We start from the raw sequence: 23058 nt of genomic DNA on the forward strand, positions 1-23058 counted from the left end.
GCCATCAGCAGCCTGGCCACTGCATCCTGTTCCCCCCCCCACACACACACACACCCCCCATTATTTTTATTAAATTTTCTGCTTTACATTTTAGAATATTAATTTCAACAACATTAAAATATCAATGACTGCCCTTCTCTCTCTTTCCATGGTTTATTTTGCATAACATAAATCCCTGAATATTTTATATAAGGGACGCGGGTGGCGCTGTGGGTTAAACCACAGAGCCTAGGACTTGCCGATCAGAAGGTTGGCGGTTCGAATCCCCGCGACGGGGTGAGAAGGGGAGGTGTGAGGAGGTCTGAGAAGCAAGTTAAAAGAAAATAAGCAATTGAAATTTTATGTGTTTTTAATTGTTTTTAAGTTTTGTACTCTTGTATTTTTGTATTTTTATCATTTTTTGTTTTTGTTTTTTGTGTTGTTATTGAAAATGCTAATAAATATTCATTTAAAAAAGAGCTCCTGTTGCTCGGTCCCTGCTCCTGCCAACCTAGCAGTTCAAAAGCACGTCAAAATGCAAGTAGATAAATAGGTACCACTCTGGTGGGAAGGTAAACGGCATTTCTGTGCGCTGCTCTGGTTCGCCAGAAGCGGCTTAGTCCTGCTGGCCACATGACCCGGAAGCTCCCTCGGCCAGTAAAGCGAGATGAGTGCCGCAACCCCAGAGCCGGCCGCGACTGGACCTAATGGTCAGGGGTCCCTTTATTTATTTTATATAAACTAAACCAGGCGTAGGCAAACTCGGCCCTCCAGGTGTTTTTGGACTACAACTCCCATCATCCCTAGCTAACAGGACCAGTGGACAGGCATGATGGGAGTTGTAGTCCCAAAACATCTGGAGGGCCAAGTTTGCCTATGCCTGAACTAAATCATTCAGCATTCCATTATTACATCCATCAAAGCTGGTTTACACTGTTGAATTTATCTTAATGCTGCCTACGTTTTCAAGTGTACACAATTCCCCCCATATAGTCAATGAACATTTTCCAGTCTTCTCTAAACATATGTTCTTCTTGTTATATATATTCTATATGTTAAATCTGCAAGCTGCGCATATTCCATCACCTTAAGTTGCCGTTGTTCTTTTGTTGGGACTTCAGTTGTTTTCCATTTGGGGGCTAACAAAACACGAGCCGCAGTAGTGGCATACATAAATAAATAACCTTTTTTTGACATCTGAATTATCCCCAATGAAAAGGACTCTGGGTTTTTTGGGGGGGAAAGTACTTTTAAACATTTTTTTTCAATTCATTATGAATTATTTCCCAATACCCTTTTACCCTTTACAAGTCCACCTGTTGTAGGAATGTATGTATAGGGGGGGGGTTGCCCCTCCAGCAGATATCATGCACATGCAGCCCACTACCAAAATCAGCACAATCACTTTTGTGACTTATCCCCACAAAACACTTCATCACAGTTTCTTATAAGGGCCTCTGGTGCACAATACCAAATGTAAGAATTCACTGATCAAAGTATCTATGTACTGGCTCACTGGGAAAACTTCAGAAATTCCTATAGACATGTGAGCTCAGCTACTCAGCAGCCCCTCTGCCTGAGTGATAATTCCTCGCATCCTGATACCTGAGTGCCAGACAGGTAGCCATTCCAGAAATAACAAACCCAGATGAAGACAAAAGGGTGTGATTAACTTGGTTAGGAAACAGGGAAATGTAAATATCTCTTTTGTTACACTTGATGGGTGTTTGGTGGAGGGCAAGGGGAACCATGGGGCAGGGTCCAGGATGCTCAGATTACTGCCACCAGACCTCCCCTTTCATGATGTAACCATGATGTAATAGTAATGTAGTTTGGGAGGGTGTAACATGGGGATTGTGGGACGCAGGTGGCGCTGTGGGTTAAAGCCTCAGCGCCTAGGGCTTGCCGATTGCGGCGGGGTGCGCTCCCGCTGCTCGGTCCCAGCGCCTGCCAACCTAGCAGTTCGAAAGCACCTCCGGGTGCAAGTAGATAAATAGGGACCGCTTACCGGCGGGAAGGTAAACGGCGTTTCCGTGTGCGGCTCTGGCTCTGGCCAGAGCAGCGATGTCACGCTGGCCACGTGACCCGGAAGTGTCTCCGGACAGCGCTGGCCCCTGGCCTCTTAAGTGAGATGGGTGCACAACCCCAGAGTCTGTCAAGACTGGCCCGTACGGGCAGGGGTACCTTTACCTTTACCTTTAACATGGGGATTAGCAGGTAATAAAAGTTTGGGTTCTCTTTTGTTCGGGGCTTCCATCTTGTTTCACCTTGTGGCAGGTGAGAGTCCTGTTGTGACAGTCTTCAGTAAAGACCAAACCTACTGGCTGCTGTTTTGCTTTGGTATTCCTGGCTGGTGTCCTTGTTTTTTGTCCAAGGGAGCCCTCAGATTTCTCCATTAACACACCACATATGAAAGAACGTTCCCTTAGTTTCATTGCATCTCCAGCACATATCTGATTCAGTCTTAAACATCTTAGCAAGTCTCCTCGGAGTTAAATACGGCCACCACATTCTTCACCAGCTGGCGCTTCTGTACCAGCTCAAGGTGTCTCGGGGCTTTTAAGAACGTTTCCAAGTGGAAACTCTTCCCACCGATTATCTCGGCGATGGATGAGTCGAGCAGGGCAGGAAGCATTTTTCGCCAACCCACCAGAACTGACAGAGACAGGGGTCAGGCCAGGTCATCAGGAGACAGGGGGTCTGTAAGCGAAAGCCGAAATGGAAAGCATTACTCACACACACAACTGGAGAAGGCTCCTGCTGCCACCATGGAAAGGCAAAGGAGAGGGATTTTCTTTGCAATTTGCACGTGACAAAACTGTAATCCGAAGAAGCAGCACTCCTTCGAGATTTGTGCATCGCTGAATTCTTGCAGACACAGTTTTCCAACTACAGCGAAACACATCTGTTAGGCGGAATATATGTGCATATATTCCGTGGCTTAGCAAAAAAAGCAACAACCAAAAAACACACAACATAAAAAAAACATTTAAAAATGCATTGTATTAAGGAGAATTGTTTGCAAAAAAAAAAAGTGCAACTTGGGGAAAAAGTGCGTTTTAAGAGAAATTGCAATAAAATCCAGACCGTTTTTTGGTGATGACTTTGAAAAAGAAAAAGAAGAATTTGCAGTCTGGTGAGGAAATGTGGCCAGTTAAACTTAAGGTTGCAGGGAAATAGAAAAATGGAGAATTCAGCCAGCCTTAGTTGTGACCCTGGTATCTTGCAGCATGCAGAAGGGCATTCAGGTGAGGAAGATGCTATTTGATGCATGAGAAAGATGTTCCGCCCACTAGGCCTCCCTCAGATCTGTCCAAGGTCCTTGTTTCTTGTGGGCACCTGAAATTTTATCTCGGACGCAGCCTGCATTGCCTTGGGACCCCGACCCCCCACAGAAGCGGGCAGTGGGTCATTATGGGGCAGTCAGAGGAGATGGTTTTCATCAAGCAGGGCTTGCATTTTGCACAATAGCTAAATAGAACCTCCAGGACTAAGGGCAGTTTACCCCTGAATACTAGCAGTGAGGGGAGAAGGCTGCTTTTCCACTGCTTGTGGGTTTTCCAGAGGCAGGAAGCCAGAGCTCTTCCTACTGTATGTTCTAGAGTAAAGGTAAAGGGACCCCTGACCGTTAGGTCCAGTCGTGGACGACTCTGGGGTTGCGCTCATCTCGCTTTATTGCCCGAGGGAGCCGGCGTACAGCTTCCGGGTCATGTGGCCAGCATGACTAAGCCGCTTCTGGCAAACCAGAGCAGGGACCGAGCAATGGGAGCTCACCCCGTCGTGGGGATTCAAACCGCTGACCTTCTAATCAGCAAGTCCTAGACTCTATGGTTTAACCCACAGTGAGTTAAACCACAGAGCCTAGGACTTGCCAGTCAGAAGGTTGGCAGTTTGGCTCCCTGCGGCGGGGTGAGCTCCCGTTGCTCGGTCCCCGTCGCGGGGATTTGAACCATTGACCTTCTGATTGGCAAGTCCTAGGCTCTGTGGTTTAACCCACAGCGCCACCCGCATCCCTTGTGTAATGTTTACGATCTCTTTATAAAGGCTTCCGGATCAGGCAATGCATGAATCAAGCCTATAAACCCATGGTTTATTGTGTTTTTTTTTTGCAAATACTTCCAAAATCTTTCCCATTATTTATTTACAAGCATACTGGACTTGCAAAACGGTTAACTGTTTGCTTCTGCCCATGTATTCCTCCTCCTCTCCCTCCTTCTCTCTCTCCCTTTTTAAAAAAGACCAACCCCTGCCCTCCCTCAGTCCAGTAAAATGTTTTATTTCGGCACTCCGGGCGCCTTGGACAGTGCAGGATCAAGAAAAACTATAAAAGCTTTTATGAAAATCATCAAAAGAGAAGGATTTTTTTTTATAGAGAAGCGGGGTGGATTTGTCATTCTACCCCTCCTTCGCCTTCCATAAAGATATCAAGATGAACAGGCCTTTAAAAATAAAAAATAAAAAGGATTCAGAATGCTCCCGGAGCATAAGCAGTGGAAGGCAGTCCTTTGGGGCAAGTGGGTCACTGCCCCATCTACCTCAATTTCCGCCCCCGCCCCCAGCCAGCTTCCTTCCTTACTGGCCTGGAGGTGGCGGTGCATGCTATCAGGAGCCGGTGTCCGGAATAAATTGCACAAAGTTAAGTCTTTCTTAGAAGAAGCAAGGTTCAGGGGTATCATGCCTAATGGGCACAGCAGTAGGTCCTGCCCCTATGAGGCAGTTGCGGTGGCTGGAGGTCCCTGCCTTTCCAGACCTGCCTAAGTCTCCTCCTGTCCGGGTCTTTCCCAAGCAATCTGAGACTATGCCTGAGTGTCTGCCTTTGCTCTGCCCTCTTCACGCCTCCCTTGGTCCTGGGAGACCAGGAGGGAGGGGAGGCTTGTTCACCAGCCTAACTCCTCTCTGCCTCTTGTCTTCCTCTCCTGCTTCCTCTTCCGATTCTGGACTTCTCTCTGCCACTGCCTTCTCACACGGTTGTTGGGAGAGCCATGTATGCCGCCGGGCGTGTAAAGGCAATAAATAAACGAATACCGTATTTTTCGCTCCAGAAGACACACCTGACCAGAAGACGCACCTAGTTTTTAGAGGGGGAAAACAAGAAAAAAAATATTCTGAATGAAACAGTGGATGTATGATTTTTGTGGTTCATGCTGTGACCACAGACATGTGATCTGATGGTGAATTTGGGGTGACCCAATGCAAAAATCCTGAGGATCCATGGGCTTTTACCTCCCCCCTCCCAGGCAAACTCCATTAGCTCCCTTATCTCTCTTCTGATCCCACTGATCAGCTGTTTCCTTTCAACACTCCCTTCCCTCTTGTTTGCCTTAGTGTAGTATCTTTTCCTTAGCTGGAGCACTTTTTTGCTCCTCCTTTTCTTCTAATTTCTCTCCTTATTGCTTTAGTCTTCCTGTCCCCCCCCCCTTTACAAGTTTCCTGTCTTTACCTCCCCCCTCCCAGGCAAGCCTCCTTTATCTCTAGCATCCCTTATCTCACTCCCTGATCGCAAACGATCAGCGGCTTTGTTTCAACACCCACTTCCCTCTTTCAAAAAAGAAAAAAGAAAAAGCATGATCTGCTTTTGGCCCCTGGGCAATTCGGCTCCAGGGACCACACATTCACTCCATAAGACGCACAAACATTTCCCCTTACTTTTTAGGAAGAAAAAAGTGTGTCTTATGGAGCGAAAAACACGGTATGTAAAATAATAAACTAGGCATTTCAGGCCCACTGAGCAGGCTCAGTTGCCATTGGGCTGTTTGGGGAAATGGATTCTACAAATGCAATTCTAGGCTGCATCAGCGGAAGTCTGGTGTTCTGTTTTGGTCAGGCCACACCTGGAGTCCCGTGTCTGGTTCTGGACATCACAGTTTAAGAAGGATGTTGACAAGCTGGAAGGGTATGCAGAGGAGGGCGACCGAAATGATCAAGGGCCTGGAAACCAAGCCTGATAATAATAAATAATACTGTAATACATTTTTTATTTATACCCCGCCCTTCCTGGTTCAGAAAACCGGGCTCAGGGTGGCTAACAGCAAATATAGAAACACTTAACTGATGCAACAAAAAACAGCATAAAATACCGTATAAAACGTGAATAACAATAAATTCAGAATTTGAAAATCAATTTGGGGGGGGGGGGAATCCATCCAGTAAACATTAGATGATCACCAGGGCTAGCTGGCTGAATTAGTCCTGTTTCGGCCAGTGGGGGGACCAGGGGAGAATTAGCTGTGGGATCCCAGAGCGGGTAATCTTCATAAAAAGGGGAGGGGGAGGGAAGGAAGGGGAATAAAAGATCAGGCTAAGTTCAAATTGAAAGCCAGGCGGAATAGCTCTGTCTTACGGGCCCTGTGGAAGGAAGTTAAATCCTGCAGGCCCCTGGTCTCATGGGACAGAGCATTCCACCAGGTCGGAGCCATCACTGAGAAGGCCCTGGCCCTGGTGGAGGATAGTCTGACTTCCTTAGGGCCCGGGACCTCTAAACTATGGTTATTCATGGACCTTAAGGTCCTGTGCGGGGCAGACCAGGAGAGGCGGTCCCATAAATACAAGGGCCCTAAGCCACAAGGGGATGAGGAACGGTTGAAGGAGCTGGGTATGTTTAGCCTGGGAAACAGGAGACTGAGATATGATAACCATCTCCTAATATCTCAATGTGCTTTTGAATTCTGGTGCTGGAGGAGACTCTTGAGAGTCCCATGGACTGCAAGAAGATCAAACCTCTCCATTCTGAAGAAAATCAGCCCTGAGTGCTCACTGGAAGGACAGATCCTGAAGCTGAGGCTCCAAGACTTCGGCCACCTCATGAGAAGAGAAGACTCCCTGGAAAAGACCCTGATGTTGGGAAAGATGGAGGACACAAGGAGAAGGGGACAACAGAGGACGAGATGGTGGGACAGTGTTCTCGAAGCTACCAGCATGAGTTTGACCAAACTGCGGGAGGCAGTGGAAGACAGGAGGGCCTGGCGTGCTCTGGTCCAGGGAGTCACCAAGAGTCGGACACAACTAAACAACATCAACAACAACAATATCTCAAGGGCTGCCCCAGAGAAACTTGTTTTCTGCTGCTCCAGAGGGTAGGACCCAAACCAGTGGATTCAAATGACAGCAAAGGTGATTCCAACTAAACATCTGGAAGACCTTTCTGACAGTAAGGGCCATTTGACTGTGAAACAGGCGGCCTTCAAAGATGGTAGACTGACCTGCATTTGGAGGTTTTTTAAGCAGAGGTTGGATGGCCATCTGTAAGGGATTCTTTAGCTGCATTGCAGGGGGTTGAACTAGATGACCCTCAGGGTCCCTTCCAAATCTGCAACGCTTTGGTTCTATGACTTCCATCCCCAAACACAGACAGCTGCCTCATGTTGAAATGTCAAGGAGTGGTTCAGAATTCCTCTTTTACTTCTTCCTCCTTTCCTTCCCCTACATCGTCTGTTTGGCTAGGCAGCCGTTTGGCTTTGATAATTTACTTTTAATAAGCCAGAGTCAAATGAGACGTGGATGGAGAACCGTCTCCTCCCGAACAGCAGAGAGCTCAAAGCATCCCATAATCGCATCGCCTTCTCTCTCTCTCTCTCTCTCTCTCTCCACCCGCCACTCTGCCTCGCAGGCATCTCGTAAACCGTAAAGGAACGTTGAGGAAAAAACACTAAAAACTCTTTATCTGTCAAGATTCAAGGATCAGCGCCGCGAGCGAGTCAATAATTAATGGGGCATGTTTACAATACATCATTACAGCTGAGAGTGTGAAATTCTCACTGGAAGAATTTCCAGGTTTTTCATGGGAGGGCATGGCGGAGAGGCAAACAGATCATTTTGTGGCTGGTCTCGTGGGTAGGGTGCAGAGAGCTGAGTTCAAATCCCCGTTCAGCCATGCCACTGGCTTGACATCAGGTTCCCCATCCCAAAACACAGTAACTCCTAGGCCACCTCCACACATTCAACACTTATGACACAGCTTTATAAATGGCCCTGGCTACCGGCAAGTAATTCTGGGAGCTATAGTTTGCGCCCGTAACAAACTACAGCTCCCAGAATTATTTGCCAGAGGCCAGGACCATTTATAAAGCTGTATAAAGGGCTGCATAAAGGGGCTGGCCTGTGTGGCTAAAGTCTCATTTATATCTTACTAAGGAGACAGAGTCGGAAGGGTCCACCAAGGGTCATCTAGTCCAACCATGGGCAATGCGGGAATCTTTTGCCCAACACAGGGCTCGAACCCACAACCCTGAGATGAAAGAGTCCCATACTCTGCTGACTGAACTATCCCAGAGCTATCATGCCACATTAAACTGTCATAAGGTAAAGGTAGAGGGACCCCTGACCGTTAGGTCCAGTCGTGGACGACTCTGGGGTTGCGGTGCTCATCTCGCTTTATTGGCCAAGGGAGCCGGCGTACAGCTTCCAGGTCATTGTGGCCAGCATGACTAAGCAGCTTCTGGCGCACCAGAGCAGCGCACGGAAACGCCGTTTACCTTCCCGCTGGAGTGGTACCTATTTATCTACTTGCACTTTGACGTGCTTTTGAACTGCTAGGTTGGCAGGAGCAGGGACTGAGCAACGGGAGCTCACCCCGTGGCGGGGATTCGAACTGCCGACCTTCTGATCAGCAAGTCCTAGGCTCTGTGGTTTAACCCACAGCGCCACCCATGTCTTCCCCCAAATAATTCTGGGAGCTGTAGTGTGTTATGGGTGCAGAGAGATGTTATGAGACCCATCTTCCGTCCCAGAGAGCCACAACTCCCAGAATTTCCTGTGGAGAGGGATTGCTCTGAAAATTGGACCTCTGTACATGGTATTGGGTGTGTGTGTCTTCTAACTACTAAGAGCACCCTTAGCAGACTGCAGGTCCCAGTTTTCTTTGGGGTTTAAATGTATGAGGAGATAAAGAAAGTCTTTTTACACAACGCATGGACTATGGGACTCCCTCCCACAGGAGCCAGTGATGGCCACCAACTTTGATGATGATGATGAAATTTATTATTTATACCCCGCTCATCTGGCTGGGTTTCCCCAGCCACTCTGGGCGGCTCCCAACAGAATATTAAAAACACGATAAAACATCAAACATTTAAAACTTCCCTAAAATGGGCTGCCTTCAGATGTCTTCTAAAACTCAGATAGTTGTTTATTTCCTTGATATCTGGTGGGAGGGTGTTCCACAGGGCAGGCGCCACCACCGAGAAGGCCCTCCGCCTGGCTCCCTGTAACTTGGCTTTTCTCAGTGAGGGAACCCCCAGAAGGCCCTCAGAGCTGGACCTCAGTGTCTGGGCTGAATGATGGGGGTGGAGACACTCCTTCTGGTAGATTGGGCTGAGGTCGTTTAGGGCTTTAAAGGTCAGCATCAACACTTTGAATGGTGCTCGGAAACGTACTGGGAGAGTGTTAAAAATTCATGGAGGGGAGGCTGTCAATGCCACGCTCTGCCTCTACTGCTGGAGGCAGAAATGCTTCCGGTTTATGTTCCCAGCCTTCATGGCCCACTTGCAGACATCGTTGTAGCACATGGCTTGTCTGCTAATGGACCTGGTGCCTGAAGCCTGCTCCCCATAGAGAACGTTGTTACCGGGAAATTGGAAGGGCTGGGTGAGAGACCTCCCCACCCCCAATGAGCCTTGCTTCTCCACGCTACGAGGCAAAGACAAAGAGCCTCCGCTGAACATTACCAAATGTAGCAATTCACTGATAAATGGCTCAATGGGGAAACTTTAGAGATTCATAAGAAACCACATTGTTGCATTAATCTTCTCAGTTTCTGAAATATACTCGGAGTCGAGTGTGGATTTCATGCTCTTTATTCAGCTCATAGTAGTGAGGAATGAAAGTTCCCCCAAAATATCTGTAACATTAGTTACGCAACGAGTCGCACGTGATTGGCTAATTCTGGGATTCTCCTGTCGGCCAATCAGGTTGCAGATTCACTTCCACAGATTGCGGATTGGGTGGCTCCTGTGGACCAATCAGACTGCTGCATTCTGGATCCTATTGTTCTAGGACCAATCAAACTGCTGCATTCTGAATCCTATTCAACTCAGTACATAACAGTTTCAATGGCATTCAGGACCCAGGGAAGTGAGGTATGGGGGTGGGGTGAGTGAGCCCTGTTAGGATATTTCTGTTCCACCTTAAAAAGGGAGCAGGTTGTTGTGTCACAGCCAGCGTATTTCCTGTTCACAGGAAGTTAATGTTTTGTGCATTGCTTTCGTTTTCTCTCTGTGCCTGAGACATCGAAGCAGGCAGTCATGTTTTTTCTTTGTTCTGATCAACGCTGAATAAAGTTGTAAATAATGCTCTCCTGAGTGCGCCTTTCGTTGTGCGAACTCTGCTGATAGAGCGTGCACGAGCTCTGGAATGTGGCAAGCTATCTCTGAGGCTCATGTCGCTAATTGACTGATACTGTATCTATGGGAGATCGATGGATCGTCCAGAGACGGCGTGGGACCGTGATGGCCTTTGTCTCCCTGGCAGTATCCTAACAAGCCCACCATAATCCCTGAGGTGTACAGTGATGTCCACAGGCCCTTCCCTTCACAAGGAGTCATGACCAGTGATACCCTGCCCCAAGGGTGTCAGACAGATAACCACCTCAATCACAATGCCTACCCACTCCATAGTCAGACAGGACAAAGGGGTGTGTTTGACTTGACTCAGGGACCCAGGAACTGTCAATGCTTTCCTTTGCACTGTGATGGAGTATGTGTGAAAGACTATATTTGAGTTACAGGTTCCACCTTTTCTGTGACATATCTATGATGTCTTGATGATGCTTCTGCAAATGTACAGTCATACCTCATGTTACGTTTGCTTCATGTTACGTTCTTTCAGGTTACATCCCGCAGCGACCCAGAAGTACCGGAAAGGGTTTCGCCACTCGCGCATGCGCAGAAGCGCAAAATGAAGTCATGCGCATGTGCAGAAGAGGTAATTCGCAATACGCGCATGTGCAGACGCACCACTGAGGCTTGCACTCTTTTCATGTTGCGAACAGGCCTCTGGAACGGATCCTGTTCGCAACCAGAGGTACCACTGTATTATGGGAAACTTTAAAATACTGATGAAACCATTGTCTGGGGCTTCTGGCTGCTTCTTCTATGTGGTAATTTGAAGTTTTGTTGCAACAATAAAGATCAGGCCTACAGGCCGCTGTTTTGCTTCTATTTCCTGGCTGATGTCTCTTGCTCGTGACCCCCGACCTGAACCTATGGGAGCCAAGGTTAGGCAGTTGCAGAGTGCTCCAATGACTCCCTTATACAACATCGCTGGGGGTCCTGCCATCTTCCTTTCTGCCTACATAGCCAAGCCAGCGAAGACGTCACTGAGACAGGAGTGTGGGGATGTGGGTTTGGGGAGAGCACATCCTCGCTTAAGACTCTGCCCCTGCCATGTGGTGCCCCAAATCTTCCAGACACAACGCATGTAGAAGGCATTGAGGCATCACTCCTGACAGTTGTAACTTGCCCACAACTCACTTTCACAAAGCAGCGTGCTCAACGCACAAGCCTGGCAGGCCTTCATCTTGATATCGGTCATTAGCATCACTTTCTCCCATACCTTTTGGGACGTTGCAATCCTCCTTTATTCCTGCCGCTGCCGCCAGCACATTTACCTGGCCAGGAGAACGAGGTATGCGATGCAATACGTTTAATCAGCTCCACCTGGTACACAGGATGAGACCCTCCCTGCCCACAGACGGTCTCACCAGAGTGGTGCATTCTCTGGTTATCTCTTGCTTGGACTACTGCAATGCGCTCTACGTGGGGCTACCTTTGAAGGTGACCCGGAAACTGCAACTAATCCAGAACGCGGCAGCTAGACTGGTGACTGGGAGCGGCTGCCGAGACCACATAACACCGGTCCTGAAAGACCTACACTGGCTCCCAGTACATTTCCAAGCACAATTCAAAGTGTTGGTGCTGACCTCGAAAGCCCTAAATGGCCTTATTCCAGTATACCTGAAGGAGCGTCTCCACCCCCATTGTTCAGCCCAGACACTGAGGTCCAGCGCCGAGGGCCTTCTGGCGGTTCCCTCATTGCAAGAAGCAAAGCTACAGGGAACCAGGCAGAGGGCCTTCTCGGTAGTGGCACCCGCCCTGTGGAACACCCTCCCATCAGATATCAAAGAGAACAACAACTACCAGACTTTTAGAAGACATCTAAAGGCAGCCCTGTTTAGGGAAGCTTTTAATGTTTAATAGGTTATTGTATTTTAGTGTTTTGTTGGAAGCCGCCAAGAGTGGCTGGGGAAACCCAGCCAGATGGGCGGGGTATAAATAATAAATTGTTATTATTATTATTATTATTATTATTATTATTATTATTATTAATTCATTAAACAAAAATAACAAAAACGGAGGCTGTGTGATTCCTCAGCGTTCCTCAGAGCACCGTTTCCATATCTTATCCATGGCTTTATTACAGTTACCACAACGGCCAGTTGCTCAGGCAGGCCTTTGTTAACAAAGGTGCAGGCTTCTCTCAGCTCATGATGGTATTTGACTGCTGGTTCCAAATGTGTTTCAAGGCATTTTAACTCTTGTTTCTCCCCCCCCCCAACCTGGGTTGCTACTGGCTGCAGAGAGGGGGGGGCAAATGAGGTCAGCTCAAGAGGTGAAGCATGTAAGCGGAAGATCGGAGGACTGGGAGGTGGAGGGGGGGAGAGGAGAAGAAGGAGAGTTACAGATTGAAGAAAGCTGTTCACAGACTGCTATTACCACCAAATTGGAGGCCAAGGCTTTCGCTGCGGAATAACGCAGGGAACATTTCCCAAGGGGCTTCTGAAGAGAGAGACGGAGACCCTGCAATTTCCCTCTTTGCCAAGCCAAGCAACTCCAGAACCTGCTCTTCAGACGCTGAGAGCAAAAGGCAAAAAGGGGGGGGAGAAAGGTCACCCAAATCTGGTGTAACGTAGCCACACACACAAAAAGTTTTCTGGGGGTGTCGGAGGCGGGAAGAGACGTAATCTCTCCTCTTTGAAAGCAAGCTGGTGGTGAAATATTTGAGGAGTGAAAGGGGAGACTCCTGTTGTGAATTTGCTTCTGCAAAACCTACTCTGTTGCATTTCATCTCTTTGCCTTACAGATGTTTGCATAATTTCCTAGGTATTGCCAGTATTTGAGTAGATGAGCTTCTGTCCACCAAGGGCCGTATTCTCTCTGGTAGAACCTGCCGGGGGCCACATCCTGGGATTGGGAGGGGCCCAAGCCAGCAGTGGGGCCTAAATCATCGGGGGATGATGGGAAGCCTCTGCTACTTGGCAAAGCCCCAAACCCGACTAGATCTGAGGACAGCAGAGAGTCAGTAATCAGAGACCAGATATCTAAATGCAGATGTCATTGTCACGAATATATGCGGTTATATGCATATTAAAGCTAAAGGTAAAGGGACCCCTGACCATTAGGTCCAGTCGTGGCCAACTCTGGGGTTGCGGCACTCATCTCGCTTTACTGGCCAAGGGAGCCGGAGAACAGCTTCCGGGTCATGTGGCCAGCAGGACTAAGCCACTTCTGGCGAACCAGAGCAGCGCACGGAAACGCCATTTACCTTCCCGCCAGAGCGGTACCTATTTATCTCCTTGCACTTTGACGTGCTTTCAGACTGCTAGGTTGGCAGGAGCAGGGACTGAGCAACGGGAGCTTACCCCGTCGTGGGGATTCGAACCGCCGCCCTTCTGATCGACAAGTCCTAGGCTCTGCGGTTTAACCCACAGCGCCACCTGTGTTCCTTTATATGCATATTAGTACACATTATTTGGGTGGAGGTCTGGACTGAAAAATTCAGAGCAGTGCAGATGTTTCGGGATGACAGCGTTTCAGTTCAGTTCCGTTCCAGAAAGTGTGAACTGGGTAAGTGTTGCCTTTAAAAGTGAAATGAATCAAATTTGGGTCCCTCGATTTCTGAAAGTCCTACAACCAGCCTTATGCGTTGCTGCAGGGCCTGTGAGCAATGCTGATTGCAATTTTCCTATTAGCAATTCTGCTGCTCCTGCTACTATTTCCGATCATGGCATTCCGAGCAAAACGCTTCAGATCACAAGGGGGAAAGTCCATCTACAAAAAGCACCTCAACCTAGTTAGCAGCTTCTTTTTAAGAAAGAGGTTCCGAAAAGCTCCGCCAGGTCTGTTTTTAACAGCACCAGCTGTTTATATCGCAAATGGATGGGGGTGGTGTTTAGATTAATCCATATGTGAGCAAATTGCTTGCTGTTTGAAACCTCCGCATGCTTGAGTCAGAGAATGTTTTATATATGACTGTGTTTTTACATACACACCCACAGTTCTGTTTGCTTTCGGTGTGGGATCAATTGACTGAGATGCATTAATGTGTCAGGGGACTGGAGATTACCAAATTGACAGCTCTGCAGCTTCGCCGTCAGAAGCGGAAGCGATGAACTGCATTGTGCACACGCACACAAACACCCCAACTCGGTTCCAGGCCCCGTTCCAGTTCTGTGGGAGGCCCCTGATCGACCCCTTGAAGGGCTGCCCCACAAATGATGGAGCAAGCTTGTTTTCTGCTGCTCCAGAGGCCAGGACCTGAACCAATGGAATTTAGTTACAAGAAAGGAGATTCCCGCTCAATGTTTCGTTAGCCCCAAAATGGGAAACGAGCGAGGTCCCAACTGAAGAGAATCAGTCCAAACAGGGGTCAGCAAACTTTTTCAGCAGGGGGCCGGTCCACCGTCCGTCAGACCTTGTGGGGGGGGGGCAGACTATATTTTGAAAAAATTGATGAACGAATTCCTATGCCTAACAAATAACCCAGAGATGCATTTTAAATAAAAGCACACATTCTGCTCATGTAAAAACACCAGGCAGGCCCCACAAATAACCCAGAGATGCATTTTAAATAAAAGCACACCTTCTACTCATGCAAAAACACCAGGCAGGCCCCACAAATAACCCAGAGGTGCATTTTAAATAAAAGGACACATTTCACTCATGTATAAACACGCTGATTCCCGGACCGTCCGCCAGCTGGATCCGGCCCCCAGGCCTTAGGTTGCCTACCCATGGTCCAAATCCTGAAGGAACTTCTCTGAGAAGCTGCAGTTTGAAGGTTTGCCACTTGGGGGTGCTGCCAGCCATTATTTTTCAGCCTGACCTACCTCACAAGGCTGTTGTGTAGCTGGAGAAGTGAGCAGAGCCACAGACACCTCCCAGAGCACCTCACACTATAAACGCCACACACATTCCTGTCTTGTGGGACAGGAAGCTCAGTAGGTAGAGCACGGGGGCTCTTAATCTCAGGGTTGTTTGTCCCTTCCAACTCTATGATTCTAATGTACTTCTGTGATGCATGAGGGAAGGGAAGGAATTCAGTTCTGTTCTCATTTAAGTGTAAACCCTGTTGGAAAAACAAGCCCCCTCTGTAGAGGCTGGCCCCTCTCACTGCTCTCGGAGCTTGTTTTCTGGTAACCTCCTCTGGCTGACATCCCGGACAGACCAGGGAGATTTTGATAGGCGACATTTCCCAGCGTGGGTTAAATGCACACCCCCTCTCTCCTGCTTCCCTAGCAGGGAAAGGAGATAGTCAGAAACGTCTATTTACATCCTTTTCTTTCTGACTTTGCAGCACTACAGAAAAACATGTCCAACCACTTCGAACTTCATCTAGCAAGTACAGTGCTGCCTGGCAAGACGAAAAGAATTCATTCCGCGAGTCTCTTCGTCTAGTGGTTTTTTTGTCTTGCGAAGCAACCCTATTAGCGGCTTAGCAGCTTTTCGTCTTGCGAAGCAAGCCCATAGGGAAATTCGTCTTGCGAAGCACCTTGAAAACGGAAAACTCTTTCGTCTAGCGAGTTTTTCGTCTTGCAAGGCATTCGTCTTGCGGGGCACCACTGTATGACAAACTTCCTGTACATACGCAAACGGAAAGTCTCAAATTACACTCTTCACAGAGCTCTGAGAAGCCTGTGAACTTCCGGGAATATTCTTTCCCACAGCTAGTCACATCTTGTGATGTAAACAAGCTACCGGTCTGTAGCTGCATTGCTCTCATATACTGACAAACCCACCTAATCTGAATTTTTCAAAACAACCCATGGGGCGAAACACAGCCTTCCTTCAAAACTCACACGCCTCTGAATTTTGCAGCTCAGTTCTGCAGCAAAGTACAAAATGAACATGGTAAAGCGTGCACCGAAATGCATATATTCATGAAAGTGTTGTAGCCAAAAATAAACAAATCATTATTGGGGGGGGGGTCGCTGTGCAAAAATGTGTCCATCAGGCAAAAAATGTATACAAATGTGTGTATATTGGGAGAAAACACTGGTGAATTTTCACAAGGACCTTTGAAAGGAAAAAAATTGCAAGTGTAAATATGGTGAGAGGGGTTTAACAAAAGAAACCTTTTGGAGGTCCCAAGTCGCAAGGTGGTTAGATTGGTCTCAGCCAGGGCCAGGGCCTTTTCAGTACTGGCCCCGACTTGGTGGAACGCTCTGTCACAAGAGACCAGGGCCCTGCGGGACTTGACATCTTTCCGCAGGGCCTGCAAGATGGAGCTGTTCCACCAGGCCTTTGGTTTGGACTCAGTCTGACCCTTATGTTTCCCTCCCCTTATGTTTATGATCTATCTGCTATTATTAAAACAAGGCTGCATTTTAAATTGTATTTTTAACCTGTATTTTAAATTGTCCCCCCCCCATGATGTTTTTATTGTAATTTTACTGGTGTCAGCCTCCCAGAGCCCACCTCTGGCCAGGGAGGGCGGGGTATTAAAAATTATTATTAATAATAATAATAATAATAATAATAATAATAATATTAAATACAGCAAACTGAAAGTGATGGTCCACATACGCAGCATACAGTGGTACCTCGGGTTACAAACACTTTGGGTTACAAACTCTGCTAACCCAGAAGTAGTACGTTGGGTTGAGAACTTTGCCCCAGGATGAGAACAGAAATCGTGCACCGGCGGCATGGAGGCAGCGGGAGGCCCCATTAGCAAAAGTGCGCCTCAGGTTAAGAACGGTTTCGGGTTAAGAATGGACCTCCGGAACGAATCAAGTCCGTAACCCGAGGTAAAGGTAAAGGTAAAGGTACCCCTGCCCATACGGGCCAGTCTTGACAGACTCTGGGGTTGTGCGCCCATCTCACTTAAGAGGCCAGGGGCCAGCGCTGTCCGGAGACACTTCCGGGTCACGTGGCCAGCGTGACATCGCTGCTCTGGCGAGCCAGAGCCGCACACGGAAACGCCGTTTACCTTCCCGCTGGTAAGCGGTCCCTATTTATCTACTTGCACCCGGAGGTGCTTTCGAACTGCTAGGTTGGCAGGCGCTGGGACCAAGCAGCGGGAGCGCACCCCGCCGCAGGGATTCGAACCGCCGACCTTTCAATCGGCAAGTCCTAGGCGCTGAGGCTTTAACCCACAGCGCCACCTGCGTCCCTTTTGTAACCCGAGGTACCACTGTTTATTTAAAGCAGTATCATATTGCTTTAAACAGTCATGGTAGCTTCCCACCCCCCAAAGGATTCTGGGAATTCTGGTCATCTATCCTAAACCCCCTGCAATGCATGAACCTTTCTGCCCAGCGTGAAACTCGAACCCAAGACCCTGGGATTAAGAGTCCCATGCTCTCCCGACAGAGCTAGGGAACTGTGCTGTGGGAGCTGTAGCTCTGGGAGGCGACGCCTAGCCACTCCCGGCGCCCCTTCAGCAAACTAACATTCCCGGCGCCGGTGCCACCCTTCTCATCGCAGACCCACTGAAGTGAATGTTTCAGGGGGGCTGCTTTGAGGATAGCTTGCACCGGATGCCACCCATGATTCTCGACCCCAGAAACGAAGCGTGTGCCGAATTCTCCCTTTTCTGCGACGGAGCCAGCCTTCGTTCGCATATTCACCTTCAAGCGTCCCCTCTTGCTATTATTATTCTTCCCAGGCCTGCTAATTATCTCCTCTCTTTGTGTTTCAGAAAGTGCGTCCGCGTCCTCCCACAATCCCCTCCTCCTCCCCGGGTTCCATCTTGTTTGCTCTGCCCCTGCCTCGTTAAAATAAAAACAGTCTTTTGCTAATTATCGGGAGAGCAACGTAGCTCTCAAGGAAAGGGGACGCGGGTGGGAGAATATCGTGTTTGGCTGAAGAAAAGATGCATCTCCTCCTCGCTAGGATGCGCCGACTTCTGCTGAGGATCGTGTCCACGCCCCGAGTCCTTGGGGCAGGTGGGGTGGTCAGCGGTGGCCCAAGACGCCCCCAATGCCATCCCCAAAACTGGGGAGGGGCGGTGAGGTACTGCAATGGCACCCTCCTCTTGCCAAAACTCAGTGCCGAAAATCGTGGCGCTTTTCCAGTGAAGGCGGTGAAGGTCCTGTGTGAGTGTCTGGATGTGGTTGGAGGATGGATGGTGGCAAACAGATTGAGGTTGAATCCTGACAAGACAGAAGTACGGTTTTAGGGGGACAGGGGGCGAGCTGGTGTGGAGGACGCCATGGTCCTGAATGGGGTAACTGTGCCCCTGAACGACCAGGTGTGCAGCCTGGGAGTCATTTTGGACTCACAGCTGTCCATGGAGGCACAGGTCAAATCTGTGTCCAGGGCAGCTGTCTACCAGCTCGATATAGTACACAGGCTGAGACCCTCCCTGCCCACAGACTGTCTCACCAGAGTGGTGCATGCTCTGGTTATCTCCTGCTTGGACTACTGCAATGCACTCTACGTGGGGCTACCTTTGAAGGTGACCCGGAAACTACAACTAATCCAGAATGCAGCAGCTAGGCTGGGGACTGAGAGTGGCTGCCGAGACTACATAACACCGGTCTTGAAAGACCTACACTGGCTCCCAGTACGTTTCCGAGCACAATTCAAAGTGTTGGTGCTGACCTTGAAAGCCCTAAACAGCCTCGGTCTTGTATACCTGAAGGAGCGTCTCCACCCCCATCGTCCAGCCCGGACACTGAGGTCCAACGCCGAGGGCCTTCTGGCAGTTCCCTCATTGCGAGAAGTGAGGTTACAGGGAACCAGACAGAGGCCTTCTCGGTAGTGGCGCCCGCCCTGTGGAACGCCCTCCCTTCAGATATGAAGGAAATAAGCAGCTATCCTATTTTTAAAAGACATCTGAAGGCAGCCCTGTTTAGGGAGGTTTTTAATATTTAATGCTGTATTGTGTTTAACGCTTGATTGGGAGCCGCCCAGAGTGGCTGGGGAAACTCAGCCAGATGGGTGGGGTATAAATAATACATTATTATTATTATTATTATTATTATTATTATTATTATTATTATTTCCAGAGGTGTCAGAAGCGGTGGGCAGGCAGGGAACTCTTGAGTTTCTGTTGCCCGATGCAGCTGCTTCACCCTGCCTCATCTGTGGGCTGGCTCTGGGTGCAGGGTTTCAGATAGACGGTGTTCCTAGCCCTGCCTGGGGGTGTCAGGGAATGAGCCCGGGACACTCTTCAGGCAAAAAGCCCCCCAATAAAGCAAGTTTCTAGACCTCATCGTCCTGACCTAAAGGGCTGGTTGAAACAGAGATCCAGGGCTCAGTGCTGTCGGGATTGACAGGGTCCTTCTCAGTCCTACCTGGAGACGCCCAGGATCTGAACCCGGACCTTCTGCCTGCCAAGCAAGGGCTCTACCACCGAGATAAGTCGCTCTCCCTTCTAATGTTGCCCCTGGGCACTAGACCACAGTGATACAGTGGTACCTCGCAAGACGAATGCCTCGTAAGACGAAAAACTCGCAAGACGAAAGAGTTTTTCGTTTTTTGAGTTGCTTCGCAAGACAAATTTCCCTAAGGGCTTGCTTCGGAAGACGAAAATGTCTTGCAAGTTTGTTTCCTCTGTCTTGCAAGTTTGTTTCCTTTTTCTTAAAACCGTGCATTCAGGGGGTGCAGTTGCGACTTGACTTCGAGAAGCCACCCCTAGCACGCCTTTTTTTGAGGTTTTTGAAGACTTTGGTGATTTTTGAAGCTTTTCCAAAGTCCGTGCTTCGCAAGACGAAAAAACCGCAAGACGAAAAAACTCACAGAACGAATTAATTTCGTCTTGCGAGGTACCACTTTAGCTCGGTCAGCAGAGCTTGAGGCTCTCAGGTTCGTGGGTTTGAGCCCCACGTTGGGCAAAAGATTTCTGCATCACAGCGGGTTGGGCTAGATGACCCCTGGTGTTCCTTCCAAATCTGCAGTTCTATGATATAAGTGCTGACTAGCATGTATTTCTCCTTTTTTAACAAAAAAAAATAGATCAAACCGCTTTTTTCTAATTCATCTTCAGCCAGGATTATTGCAGTCTTTTGCAATGCAATTTGAAAACATATTACACTTGGTTGGTATCTGCGTCTCAGGGAGCGAGAGAGAGGAGGATGGAAGGAGACAAATGAACGATCTTTAAAATTAGGAGAACATGGAGGGAAGTCGGTAGGTGAAGCTTTCATACAGGCCTTCCTTGTGTGTGTTTTCCCCCCAGTTGGGATGCAGGATTGCCAGGTCAGGAGCATCGCAGACCCTGAGATTCCAGAGCCCAAACCTGGGACCAGCCACTGGCGATGCTTCAGGCCCTGGAGACAGAATCATAGAATCAGAGTTGGAAGAGACCACAAGGGCCATCGAGTCCAACCCCCTGCCAAGCAGGAAACACCATCAGAGCACTCCTGACATATGGTTGTCAAGTCTCTGCTTAAAGACCTCCAAAGAAGGAGACTCCACCACACTCCTTGGCAGCAAATTCCACTGTCAAACAGCTCTTACGGTCAGGAAGTTCTTCCTAATGTTTAGGTGGAATCTTCTTTCTTGTAGTTTGGAACCATTGCTCCGTGTCCGCTTCTCTGGAGCAGCAGAAAACAACCTTTCTCCCTCCTCTATGTGACATCCTTTTATATATTTGAACATGGCTATCATATCACCCCTTAACCTCCTCTTCTCCAGGCTAAACATGCCCAGCTCCCGTAGCCGTTCTTCATAAGGCATCGTTTCCAGGCCTTTGACCATTTTCGTTGCCCTCCTCTGGACACATTCCAGTTTGTCAGTGTCCTTCTTGAACTGTGGTGCCCAGAACTGGACACAGTACTCCAGGTGAGGTCTGACCAGAGCAGAATACAGTGGCACTATTACTTCCCTTGATCTAGATGCTATACTCCTATTGATAGCATCTAGATCAAGGGAAGTAATAGTGCCACTGTATTCTGCTCTGGTCAGACCTCACCTAGAGTACTGTGTCCAGTAGAGTTGGAAGGGACGGGGAAGATCCGCAACAAACAATCAGCGCAACAAACTGTTTCTTTTCTTTTTTTCAAATTTTCAAATTAGTTTTCACAATATTATAAACAAACAAACAAACACACAAGACAAACAAACATAATCATAGCCTTATTGAAAATTACACTTATTAACTTTGTTAAGTGGCTTCCTCGCTTCCCCTTTGGTTGAATTTCATTGCATGTCCTTTTAGCGGTTTTCCAAATCCCAATTCTTATGAAGTTTAACTTAAACATTAACATCCTTAAATCTTCACCTTATGGAATTAAACACATTAATTCATCACTTAACATAAATAAAATCCTAGGCCAATTAAGTATCTGCAAGCTGTTTTCAGTTAATTTAACTTAACAAATTTAACTAGATAATCATTAAATTTATTCCACTCCTCCTGATACTCCTCCTCCTTCTGGTCTTCCAGTTAAGTCGGCTAGCTCCGAAAAATCCATCATCTTCATCTGCCATTCTTCTATCTTTGGTAATTCTTTTTAGTGTTTCAAAAGGACCGGAGCAAATTTATATTATATATGAAAGAACATTGTAAACATCTGAAAACGTTTGTAGGTCTGAGTTGAAGTGTTTTGTAACGTGAACATAAGGAACTGATTTACATTGAAAGAGGGGAAGTACAAAAAGGTAAAAAAGTGGTAATAAAAATGCTAAGAATTAAGTAATTATGTTTGGCAGCCAGAAAGCGGGGTGGGGGGGAGGTCGATGCTCAGTTTGAGCAATGCTTGTGGTTATGGAATTATGTGGTGGAACTGTGATTATGATAAAATTGAAAATTTAATAAAAATTATTATTAAAAAAAATAGAGTTGGAAGGGACTTGAGGGTCACCCAGACCAACCCCTGCAAGTCAGGAATCTCTTGCCCAACTTGGGGTTCGAACCTACAACCCTGGGATTTAGAGCCTCGTGCTCTACTGACTGAGCTATCCCAGTTCATGAAGGGTAACTGGGAGAGGGGAGGAGAGCATATAGGTCCGTCCCCCAAGTTATCCTGCATTTGTGACAGCACAGCACTGGTTCCCTGCAGATGCTGGCTATCCAAAACCAGAGCACCCAATTATTTAGTTATTTGCTGAGAACACTGGCAGTTGTAAAGTGGGAGACCTTTCAAGCATATCTGTCAACTTCTCCCTTTTCTTGCGAGGAATCCTATTCGGAATAAGGGAATTTCCCTTTAAAAGAGGAAAACATTGTGTAAAAAGGTGAGAGTCTTCTGGGAATTGATTTATAATGAATTTTTTAAAATGTTGAAATATACATTTGTTAAAAAAAAACAGAAGCTTTTTTGTTAGGAATGGTTGGAAATGAAATAAATAGAAAGGACCATAAATTATTTTTATATGCAGTAACAGCAGCAAGAATACTACTGGCCCAAAAATGGAAGCAGGAAGAATTACCATCGATAGAAGAGTGGAGAATGAAATTAATGGACTACGCAGAATTAGACAAATTAACAGGAAGGGTCCGAAACCGACGAGATCACAAGTTTACCAAGGACTGGAGTAAATTTGTGGACTATATGAAAAGCAGTGGAAGACAGAAGTGCCTGGCGTGCTCTGATCCATGGGGTCACGAAGAGTCGGACACGACTAAACGACTAAACAACATATGAAAAGCATATGTGATGCGCAAATAACGTTTGTGGGTTTACAGGAAGCTTTGTGAAGAAATAATATTAGAAACACTGTAAAAAAGGGAACAAGGGAATAGGCAATGATAAATTTAGAAGTGCGGATAGAAGATTAGAAAACGGAAGATTCGCGGATGAGTTGAAGGAAGTCAAAATTATGTATCTGTGACAATATTGAAAATGTATGTTTAAATCTTGTATTGGAAATTGAATAAAAATATTTAAAAAATAAAAGAGGAAAACATTGACAGCTA

At 47.6% G+C, this 23058-nt stretch overlaps 1 long non-coding RNA gene across 1 annotated transcript in view; it reads left to right on the forward strand.

Annotated features, from left to right (window-relative positions):
- The window catches only part of LOC307207285, a 200742-nt gene that overhangs the window by 103214 nt on the left and 74470 nt on the right, over nt 1-23058 (forward strand). The window lies entirely within an intron of this gene.

The sequence above is a fragment of the Podarcis cretensis genome, assembly GCF_951804945.1.
Source record: "Podarcis cretensis genome assembly, chromosome: 18".
NCBI lineage: Eukaryota > Metazoa > Chordata > Lepidosauria > Squamata > Lacertidae > Podarcis > Podarcis cretensis.